Genomic DNA, 12,982 nt, shown 5'->3' with positions numbered 1-12,982 from the left:
CGCATCATATATTCTCCTTACACTTCTTTCTTCGCTCATTCGCTCAACAAAAATTCGATTGATAAGGTAAATCCTGTTTATAAGGTTGATGTGTTCAGATCTGGCTGTAAACCCTAGATTCTATATTTCCGTAAGCATAAACTTGGATCTACGCGTGACCTCCTTCTTTAGATCTTTAGGATCTAGCTCTTTCACTTCAGTAATTAAGAAGGTCAAAATTTTAGGCGCGCGTTTGCGTATCTCCGGACTGTGGACAGGATCCGAAGGGATCAATGACGATAGTTCATCAATGAGTGTCATATTAGACCGGTAGGCATTCACAGACTATGTATCGATCAAGTACACGACATTTTAAAACATTTTTAATCTGATAATTAATCATCAATAAACAACATTCACACAATATATATTAGTCAACACAGACTAGATCCATTACCTTCCTCTCTCTCCCGTCGTCCCATCCCAATAGGAAAGAGCAATTGTTTTTGTATTTACTAAATTAAGATACATTAGTGAAATATTGGTTGAATAATCATACATATTTTACTCTATTTCATAAATATTAAAATTGGTTTTTCAACAAAAAAATATCCTCAGTATAGTGCTGGTGAAAAACGACCATACAAAATCGAAACTTTGCGTTGATTCAAATGGCTTCATGGACGTTTAACACATTGTTTTATCGTCCAGTTTCCACATGGGTCAAGTTTTCATAAACATAGATTCGGGATTAAAAAATTACATGTTCTATTTTGGTACCGATTTTTGTATAGTTTAATATTGTGCGGATAAATAATATTTTTTCGTCATTGTTTTACGAAAACTTTATTTGCAAATATTGCATCTTTATAAAGTTTGTATTTATAATATTGATAAATAGATTAAAATATGTGTTCATTACTGATTGTGAACGCGCATTACTGTTCGGTATAGTGAATTTAGTGTGTATTTTTTATGAATTGTTAACGGCAACGACAAATTCAAATGACAGATGTTATATACATGTTATCTATGATTATGTTGAAGGTGTTGCTATTTTTTTTACTGTTTAGTACAACTTCTTTATTTTATTTCTTCTCTAATGGTAACTATCTGTATGAAATTGTAATTATGAAAAGAACCAACCAGAACAAATAAATAAAATCAAACTTTTTTTCCAAAAAAACTTATATTAAAAAATATATATGTATATATTATATTTATATTTTACCCATAACATAATATTATAACATTGAATCTAAGTAAGAATCGTGGCTCCCTTATCAGGCACAAGAGCTCCTATTTTCTGATAAGGTATACATGAACAATTATGTACCTAAATATTATATTTTGCAAAATATGTATGTATTAATGTAACTATGATCTATATTAAAATAATTTAAAAAAAAAAAAAATTCTTTCGGACCCCGAAATAGTTATATCAGATACCAATCTTTGTCAGATACCAATGATGGAATAGTCTCATTGGCTCTGGGCAGTTGTATAGTAGATATTTAAATAAAAAAGCTCATTTTAAAATGATACCAATGCAGGTTCTTCTCCGTTTCAAATTATGCCATATGCGTTGATTAATTCCCCAGTATGCTTTCCTGTATTTCACTTGCCAGATCAACACAATAGACAGAAATCAATACACAAAACACTAGACGGCCACGGCCAGCCATTGTAGACTCATCAGAAATCGGGAGGCCATTGATACGACGGTGATTGACACAAATTAGCTATAATTTGAGTGTTAAATACATACACGCCAGAACATTTAGAACTATATTGTACAAGAGGGAGACCATCATAACTTCGAACTCCAAAAGTACTTTACATTAATAATTTTTGTTTGAGAATAGGTAAAATTCTATTTTATGTAGTTACTTATCCATACATAATACTGTGTTCCCGCTTATTTTACCACCTTCTAGCTTTACTAAACATTTGACGAAGAATGCAATATTTTTCTTATTATGTAAAAAACGATACGCCATCATTCGTATTTCGAAAGTATCTATATTAAATATTTATATCTCAATATCTCATGATGAAAATAACTTCTTTTTTGGTAAGTTTATTTAGTTTTAAAATATTACAATTTTATATCTAGTATAAACCTTTTAATGACTAAGGAAAATAAGGACACTTTACAATACATCTAAAACTTATTCTTTGTAGTATTTAGGCATAACCCACGAAAAGCAGCAAGGCTTTTAGCTTCTTTAACATCTGTCGGTAGTTCATTAAAAATCTTACATCCTTTAAAATAGAGATTATTTTGGGTTCCTGACAATTTTTTCTGGGTGAAAATTGTCGGGAACTTAATCTAAAAATTCCAGACAGAAAAGGTCGTTAAAATTTCATGTCATCATAATTCTCTGTTTGACAACTTTTGTTGCAATATAAATACAACGCAATAAATATCGTAGTGAGAGATTCCTTGCTTATTAATTTGATAAATCTGGAATACCCGTAAATAGATATATAAATACAAGGAGAATGCCAAAATATATTAGAATGTAAACAAAAGTTTATTTTTTTATTCACACTGTTTCAAAATAATCTCTTATTAATTGTTATAAGATATGGTGTTCTTCCTGTGAGCCGCGGGGGCGGATATGCCCTTGTATAGAAACCTCCCCTAAACTACAGACCTGCCCATCAATGAACGTTAAATAATTGTTCGAAGGGCAGCGGGCATGGGGTGGGGGGTGGGGGGTGATACGGCTTTAATTAGGACTCTATACTTCCGACATATCGACGTGATTAAACTTTGTTGAATAGGCCGATTGGACTGTACTCAATACAAGTCTCTGGGCCCCTAACAACGATAAAGGTTTTATCGACAAGTTCGGTAATTTGTCATCGCTCCAGGGCACGACTGCAGATCGCCAAAAAAGTGATTAAAGCTTATCGAAAAAACAAATTAAATCATAGGGTTATACCGAGTTTTTTCAATTGAAGATATTAAAAATAATAATAATTGGATGATTTATATAGCGCCGTTTTTGTGCAAAATCACCTCAAACAACCATATTAATTGAAAAAATCTCCCGAGAAAAATAAAATGCCGCCGACGGGAATCGAATCTACAACCTTATGATTGCCGGTCAGGTGCATTAGCATTATGCTACGTCGGCTTATTTTCAAATAATTCAATAAACACTAGTATTTTATTCAACAATTATTGCTTATTTAGATTTTTTCACCTGAAAACAGCTAAATTTATTTTTGTAGAATAGGCATTACAAATACTAAATCTGGTACTTCGTATTCGTCATAATATATTTCGAATCGAGATATTTTGTATCTTCATGGTGAAATATTTTGACTTGTCAAATATTATTATTTGTTTTTAAGATAAACTTGAAGATTTTTTCAATTTATATGGGTGTGGGCTAATAATTATTATTTGTTCTTAGCATAAAAAATCTTGTCTTGTAAACATAAGTTTATCTTTAAAAAATAGTAGTTTTAATAATTTATTATCGATTATTCTTCTGCCGATTTGGGTTTTACCTTTCCCTCCGCCCTCTAATTTCCCCTACTAATGTTAATATATATTTAAATATAGTATCCCACTCATTCTGATAAATAGAATTTTTTTCTAGAAACATGTAAAAGCCCTAAAGGCGTTCAGTTAATAAATACATCAATGTAGATGTTGTATCTAATAAAATGTAAACGAAGTAATTTTTATTTTATTCACAGTAAAAGAGACTCGATTATTGTTTCGATCCATTTTATTCATACTATTTATTTCATAGTATTTGGTCAATTTCACCTTACCTCATCTACTGCTAATTATTCTGAAGTCACTTTGTCATACTATTTTTGAAAACAGGTGATAAGATCTACGAAAACAAAGATTATCGTTTCGCCTTTATTCTCATAGCGGATAGACGTCATATTTCCACAATAGTATTGGGTTACATATTCAAATAAATGCATTATATTATATTTCAGTGTTACAATAGTGACAGTAGGTATAGTTCCTACATCCCTAATGTGTCAATCAGCATTATGAACATTATCTGCGAAGGGTTCGGACCAGTTTTAAACGCCGTAACAATAAAATTGACGAGACGTCAGCGTTGCCATGTTGCCCGGGGATTTGAAACGTCAAAACAAGGTAACAGTGTCAGATTTAGGTGACGGGATACTGAAGCCAGTAAGAATCCCCCTAACCCAAGTAGGTACCTTTAATTCCAATTGTAAACTAAGATATTTTTTAATCATAATCATCTTCACTACATGATTATATCACCCGAAATAGGGCGATTTGAAAAAAAAAATATTTGAAAAATAGATGAAAAGTCAAATTGTAAATATTTAAATTAAGAAAGTTCAGAAAATTTCTATCTTTACCAGTTACAAAAGTGTGCAAGGTTCCGTATCATTTAAAAAATGTGACGTCTCACAAGAGAGACCCCTTTGTTAAAGCAAATAGTCCGCCACCCGGATACATCGTGAGGGGATTGGAAATTTGGAAAGGCTTGTAGGAAAAGATTAGAAAATGCGAGTTTTGAAGAAGCGCATAAAAGAAAAACGATTGACGGTAGCCTGACTTTGACGGCCTCAGTGGTCGAGGGCAAGGCTCTCGGCTATCAAGCCGGAGGTCGCGGTTCATATCCCGGCGTGCACAAGTATATATATATATTTTTTAAATTTTTTAATTTATTTTATATTATAGTAACAAACAAAACATGATTTACAGGGATGAAAAAATATACAGGAATAAGATACTTCATGTTGTGTACCTATGATATGTTTCCTTGTAATGTCTGCTAAGTGGTATGTTTATTCCTTAATTACCAGGTGACTTCTGTAGTTTATAGGTGTGTGTGTGACGTGTGTAATGTACGTATGAGTGTTTGTGAAATTATTTGATTAATTTGTTTCATTTCACAACTAACTCATTCAAATAGTATAAAGTATATTTGCGGCACTTTTTTTAAGATACTCTCAGTATCGCCCTGGTGTAAGACCACCATTCAGAATTGAAACTTTGCTGAAATGGCTTTGGCCGTGTTTGGTGACCAGATATGAATAGCCAGGTAATTCCCTACCTTCCTCTTTGCCATCTCCTTCCCTTACCAACTACCTTCAGCCTCACAACATACCTCAATTGGGGATGCTGTAGTGTCACTGGCTCCAGACGGTTGAGGGCAGTTGTGACCCTTGCCCTTCGAGATACTTGTTGCTCCACAAATATTTCTTTCGAATTAATATATTTAAAAAAAAAATCCCAAAAACGTAAAAAGGAAAATACATACATTATTTAGTTATTTAAATATTTCAAGTTTTTTATCGTTAACAAAACAAATAAATAATTCTTACATAATACTGAATTGGAATCACTTAGCGCTGTCATTAATTGCATTCCTAGGAGCGGCAATTTGCAGAATTCGGGGTGAAAAGTATTCTATTATTGTACAACGGGCCCCACGTGATCTCTTCTCCCCTTATAGGGTGTCCCATACACTTCAAACGAACGAGGGGTGCATTTACAATGGGGAAGTATTTTTGTGAAATTTATTAGGAAATGAGTTTAATTTTAAAGAGGTAACAAATATCATACTACGATATGGATTAACAAGTTTTATATTTTAATTTTAATTATAATTATGTAGGTACAGCAGAAAATGTGTCTTACGTGTCTACATTTAATTACACTACAGCTAATTTTCACAACTGGAAAATGAAATTTAAAATATTTTGAAAGTGATTTGTAATGAAAGGTCCAGAAGTGTATCGAAGAACAAAACTCAAACGTGTAATTTGTAAAATTTATTCAATTAAAAAAAATCGAAACAAGATTGTTGAAACTTGAGCGAAGCCGGGTAGTAAAGCTGTACAGTGATATTATATATATATATTTAAATTTTGTTTAGATTAATAAACTACAGACTCGGAAAACTATCACTCTAGTTTATTTTTTAATATCTAATAATATGTACATCGTATTAGGGGTGCACAAGAAATGAATTGTTTTTCTCTTGGCTAGGGGGCATTCCATTTATTGTATTCGTAATGAGATTCCTGACATTCAGTTGTTTTTTTTTGTAGTGCTTTCTATTGTCAGTTGAGAATGGAGAGAGAGAACTCCAAATAACATCGAATATATTACACATTCCACTTTGGTAATAATTAATAATCATGTTTATTCAAGTTGGGTAGATTCACTCAAGGAATGGAAGATATTGGAAGCATAAATTATTTGAATTGACTTATCATCAAGAGAGAGTACGAAAACAGTGTGCAATATAGTTGTGAATGAGGAATACTTGGAGCAGGTGGATGAGTTTGTGTATTTAGGAAGTATGTTTACGAGATATATTAAAAAGGGTAAATGCAGATAACTCCATTAATGGAGGACTGAACGCAATAGGCGCTAACAAATGATTGTCCAAAAAAGCGAAGTTAGCAGTCCACAATGGAGTGCTTGTACCTGCCCTGACGTTTGGAAGTGAGGCATGGAGATGACAAAGAAAGGATGAAAGTAGATTGAATGCTGTTGAAATGAGATCCCTGAGGCGTATGTGTTGTAAATCCATGTATGATCGTGTGAGGAATGTGGAGACGGCAAAGAGCGCAAGGCTGATGAGTAAGATTAAGAAAGTGACGCTTAGATGGTTTGGGCATGTAGAGCGAATGAGCGAAGAAAGGAGTGTAAGGAGAATATATTAGGCGAATGGGAATGGTAACAGAAGTCGGGGACGCCCGAGGAAGACGTGGCACGATCAAGCGAATCACATAGTCGAGTCGGGCCATGTCAAGAGTCAGAATAATAGAAGAGTATGTATGAGACGATGTATGAATTTGAATGAGACAAGAAGTGTGTGCCCGAGTTGTTTGGCGGTCCGTCCTCTCTGCCTACCGCTGCGGAGAAACGATGTAATGGTTAGTTAGTTAGACTAATCAATGGTGAGTAGGGGAAATATGTCTAAAATAAAATGTATGGACATAATGAATTTGGCTATTATCTTCGAAACCGTTGGGATTTTAGTTGCCATTTAATTACTAGAGGTGCTCTATGACGCGATCACTTGGCTACGCAATCTGTTTTATTTGGCAGTCAATCAATTCTGAATTTTGGTTGGCAGTCAATCAACTTAAATAAAAGTATGTCATTTTGTCCATATTTCAGGTATGCCATTTTATTGAAAAATCTGCCGATAACGCGGTATTAATAATTCTAAAACATTTAATTTTATTTCTCTTAAATTTGATAAGGGGAATTGGTTCATATACAGGCCATGATCCTGAGGCAAATAATTTTATAAATTCTTTAAGCTTCACAAATCCTATAATTATTTATAATGAGTTAACTGATTTTCACGTTATAAATATATGAAAAAAGGAGTAATAGTATATTTAATATATACGTAAATGTAGGTACATTTTTTAAATATCTTTATTACGGAGTTTTATTTCACATTGTAACAAATTGTGTTGATTCTATAACTTCAACGTATTTTTTGTAACCAGCGGGATATCACACTCCCATCAATACCTCCATTGCTTTTGTAACTAATAAATTCGGCGTCACTCATTATCGAAATAAAAGTATAATTATCAATAATAGAAATACTCATTCCAGATTGCCCCCCACAGTGCCCCCATCCCTATGCCTTTCCGCCGAGAGCTCCATTTCAATACCTCTTTCTAACACACGCATAGCTTATGGGAAAGAGTGAGAGGTTATATAAGAACTTTCAGAAACTATACTTCAGTGCCCCGGGGCTAGGCATTTTAAGGGGTGAACAAGGTGAAGAAATGGCGAAAAAATTTTGAAGTGAAAATAGTGCGTGACTTATTTATATCAACCCTTTTGTGAAGGTAATAAGGTTATGAGTAAACAGCACGGTCTAGCGCTCTGCCCCCCGCGGGGCCCCTGGAGATGCTGCTGGCTTCTAAGCCTGATGGGGGCCCCCGTGTTTTCAAAGGTTAATAATAATTGTTAAGAATATATTTTGTTCCACGGTGCGTTATATTCTTCGTTCTACACAGGTGAGATTTTTTAATTGAATTATGTTAAAGTTACTCATTCGTTTTTGATTTTTTGATATTAATTTATATTTCGATTAAGGGCATGACGATGGACTTGGTAAAAGTTGCGATCCTTGGCTACGATTCTAGAGGTCGCTAGTTCAAATCCCGAGTAAATTTTAAAGGTTTTTAAAGTAAGTTTTGCGCATGGTGAATACCCACGATTTATGCATCACATAGATTTGCTCTCCGAAACGCACTACGAAAGTCTGCAATCTAGGAGAAATGGGACCCTTCAAGTAACAGCTTTTAAAATCATGAACTATTACATTGACAGCCCATACCTCTTGGAATGCTATACATTGTTTGTACCGAACAACTACCGTCAGGTAAGTTTTTAGATTCTCACGGCCAAAAGCATTTTTGTTGTTTGTTTTTGGGGTGTTATGCCGTGTTGCGCTAACTCCTTCTTTAGCCGACGTTTCGGACAGCGTTGCAGTGTCCATCATCAGGGCAGATCCGGTCATCCAGACACATCTTCGGATCTACCGGATCTGCCCTGATGATGGACACTGCAACGCTGTCCGAAACGTCGGCTAAAGAAGGAGTTAGCGCAACACGGCATAACACCCCAAAAACAAACAACAACAAAAAACTACCGTCAGGGTCGACGCCACGACTTGCTCTGTATTGCACACCGAAAAACGGACGTTATGGCCCAGCATAGCATGACAAGAGGTATGGTGCTGCTAAATGATACCTCTAGGTCTCTTGACATTTTCAACATTGGCCTTGAAGATTACAAAAGTCATTTTAGGCAAGAACTCTAAAATATCGGTTTTTTTAAAATGTTTCATTTAAAGCTTTGTATATTTTATGTGTATTGTAATAGGATTAAATAAATCTGTAATGCAAAAAAAAGAAGGCTATAATAACATACCTTCATAATAATAATAATTCGGTCAGCATAATACCACTCTTCTGTATAATTTAATAGCAAATTTTGTTTCATGTTTATTGATTACTGCTCCACTAAACAATTATGTATATCACATTTTTGTAAAGGCCAAACTGGCGTATAATACAAATACATAAAATATACGTTTACCACGCTGAATTGATTTCAAATATTTCGTATTTTTTGTTTTAACTATTTTCACACCTCGACCCACAAATTCCAACAAACGTAACTAAAAGCTTACGTTAGTTATACATATATTGAAAATTCCATTTCGCATTTTATAACACCCTCATCACATAAATCAGTTTTTTCATAAACAACAACAAAATCATAAAATTTTCACAGATCGCGCGACAAAAGCATACCGCTTCTTGTGACGAAGGTACTGAAAGTGATATTTCACTTGGCACAATCCTAAGTCAAATTTCCCTGTCACAGTTGATAAAGGCAAATGGACAATTGTCGTGATCGATCCGATGGCTCCCCCCGCTGACAGGCATCAAACGTAACCTGTTTTGCAAAACTTTAACATGTCAGTATTGACAATTGACATTTACTAAAGTGACGCAAAAATAGCGTGAAATTCTCCAGAAACGCAAATCATCGCATCGATAGGCACGAAATTGCTCCAGGCAATAGCTACAATGGCCCTGTTACAGATTTTTATTTATAAAAAATAAATATACCAGGCACGGATCTGGACTTAAATCTTTTGCCTTGAACGTAAACAAAATCTCAGGGGACCAAATTTATATTTTCCCAATTAATTTATACATGCTGTGATATTTCTTTTTATTTATAAATAATGAGTACAAATTAATTAAAACATCCGATCGAGCAGCTAGGCAGATAGATTCGCTGTTGATGACAATGCATTCTATAAACTTTTAGTACACACGCGGACATATAATATTTCTCTGAAATTGTAAGACATTAAAGCAGTTAATATACGAAATAAATGTCGGTCTACCCAATCGGGATTTGGTGCAGTTTTTAGAGCAGTAGAGTGTTGACTTTAGCCCCTGGGGAGGAAGGTTCAATCCTCGGTCAAATTAAATAGTTTTGTTTTTTAGTTTTAAAAGACATTTTAAAAGTTCACAGAAGTTTAAGAGCCAGTCCCAGGGAGGAAGGTTCAGTTCTCAGTCAAACCAAAGAAGATTTTTAAAAATTAATTATTATTATAATTTTTGATTTCTGTTCCACTGAATTATTTTTAACATGTTTATGAAAGAAATGAATTATAGTAAAAAAAAATGTTTTTGATTTACTTACACCTTTTTTTTACTTAAATTTATCTAGTTCTATTCTACTCCATCACTCGTATACAGGTGAGAGAAACACTTATGAATAATAAAACCTCTTTAATATCGTGAAGATCTGTGAGTTTTCCAAAAAGATTAATTATTTAACACTAGTGATATCATCAACAATTCTGATTATTATTTCAAGAATTACTTAACAGGGCAAATTTGTGCAGAGTCTCAACCGCTCCTTACGAACATCCTACCTCTCTGTGTGTCTGCAGGTATTTATGAATCATACCTGTATGCAAGCAAAGGAAAAACAGCACTAAATAAACACATCACCTTTTCTCTGTTGACATGTGAATGAGCATAGAGCAACTCGCATTCAGAATGTTGCCTCGCCTCTCGACAGATCTGTTCCAACCATTGACTCGGACCTTCCGACTACAAAAGTCAAACGAAAGCAAACAATCATCATCCACACAATGAAGAAGGAAGCTTTGGATCGTGTATTGACAGCGACATATTACAGGAATGCCTTTTCATATTCGATATATCAATTCAATCTCTTCTCCAAATAAATGATATTCGCCGATACAAAAGATTCCGAAGCCATTGTTGTGCGCTGACACCTTGCATTGTGTTGATTGAAATATATTTGACGATAATAATCGGATAGAGGCATATTAGTTGGGTGCTGGAGTGCTGCAACTACCGAATCTTCACAAATGCTGGTGATTTATGTTTCCTCGTCTGCTTGTCTTTGTTGGTCTTCTGATAACTTTATTAGCAAACTTTTATTTTGTACTTTCGAGCGTGAAAATTGTAGGCATGATAATACAAACATTTGGCTTCTCGGACCTGCCCATGTTTGTAGCATCTTTTCACATGACTGGTTGCATTGTTGTAACTATGGGTAAGTTATTTAATAGATACCTAAAAATAAAATGGAAGAACTGATATCACGCTCTACTAGTTTCATGCGCTAATAACCGTTCTGTTTTGCATTGCTGGAGAATTCGCTCTTGAAGATCAAGTAATTACAGTAATTATTTTTTCAAAGCCTACTAAAACGATCAAAATCTGGCGGCGTATTTTTCGTACATTTCCTGTGTGTGAAATCAAAAAATTCAAAGTAAATAATTAGAAGGAACTAAAAACAAAACTGAATACTTTTTAATTAATTTGTATACCACAGTGACGCGTGTGCGAGTCCACTCAGAGCGACATCACTCAAAATTGCCCGCAATCCGCGGTCAACCGACCCAATAAACGATTTATTCATTCTACTTATTTCAGCCTTTGTTGATCTGAATTTTTTTAAGACATTATAATTTTCACTCAAGTTCCTAATTCGCCTATTATGATCTTATTCTGAATGTGTAAAGTAATGTGTAATGTCCTAAATTAGTTATCTTTTTTCGATAAACAAAATTAACTTTTTTTTCACTTCATCAACCTTTTGGCATGAGCGTTGTTTACAATAATGTTATTTTGACCAAATTTGGATTGATTAGCTTTGCAGGTAGGCTTTTCTAAAACGTTCTCACTTGTCCAATGTCATCAGTTATCCTTATGTTTTTAGTTCATCTCTTATGTGGGCATCCGTTCTTATACCCAAACGAGACAGTGTTGTATATTTGAATTACACCTCTCATCCATTAGCCTTGAAACGTATCTAGCAAAATACCCAGATGTGCAGATTATTATGCTCCAAAGTTTTTTTTTAGTTTTAAACATCAATGACATATAATTACGTGAATGGCCTAAATATGGTATTTGGTGAAAATTCCTTTGTTACTAAGAAGCAATTTAATCCAAGTAGGCATGCTGTGCACCAAATTTTTGCAGCTGTTTTTTTCTATTTTTTTCTTGGTTGTGATGGACTTTAATGAGTTCCTGGATGAAATTTTGTTTGGTTGCTATCTTTTTTTTCTTCAATTCTTTCTACACAATCGACCATAGATTTTCGAAAGGGTCCATATGGGGACTTATCTCCAGGCCATGCGAACGATGGAATTTGCATGTCTTGAAGACATTTGTGGACAACCTTGGCATTGTGGCAGAGAGCCTTGTCGTGCATGAATGCTCCATCACCATTTGGAACCCTTGGTTGCCATATAAAAAACGTAGAATCAACATAGTTCTAATGAAATAAAAACAATAAAATAGACTGTTAAAAAATCAACCCGTGCTATATACGAGTATATGAGTCAACCGTTCTAACAACTGATCTATCAATCAATATTGGGAAGGACCGACATTTATTTTATACGTTGACTGCAGTAATGTCATCCTATTTCAGAGAAACGCGTATGTGTCCGCATGTGTGTGCGTGATTGCCATCAAAAGTTAATAGAGTACATCGTCATCAAGTATATCTGTCGAGTTTCACCTCGATCGGATGTCGGAAGTGGATTAATTTCCACTTAATACATTCATTAAATAAAACAAACGTGAAAGTATCGATGTATCTAATAATAATTATAAAACAGGTGTAAATATTATCATACAATGTGAAAAACATTGGTGTTTAAGTTTAATAATCTGCACACGTCTGTGTAATTTTCATTTTTTTCTGGAGTTGGTGTTTGGCCATATTAAATCACCGATAATGTTTCTGAAATGTTAAAAAATCAAAACAGTAGGTTTGTTGCCAACACAAATACATTAATCTGTTATTATTTAGTGGTTTTGAAAACCACTAGTTTCCTTTACTCGTGTATTAAAAACAGGATGTTTGTACGCTCAGTCGCTCAGTACCCAGAAAATAACACTCGCTAAACAGTTTTACAAATAA

The sequence above is a fragment of the Hesperophylax consimilis genome, chromosome 4 (assembly GCF_061612785.1).
Source record: "Hesperophylax consimilis isolate HC1 chromosome 4, BYU_Hcon_1.0, whole genome shotgun sequence".
Classification (NCBI taxonomy): Eukaryota; Metazoa; Arthropoda; class Insecta; order Trichoptera; family Limnephilidae; genus Hesperophylax; species Hesperophylax consimilis.
This window is presented reverse-complemented; position numbering follows the sequence as displayed.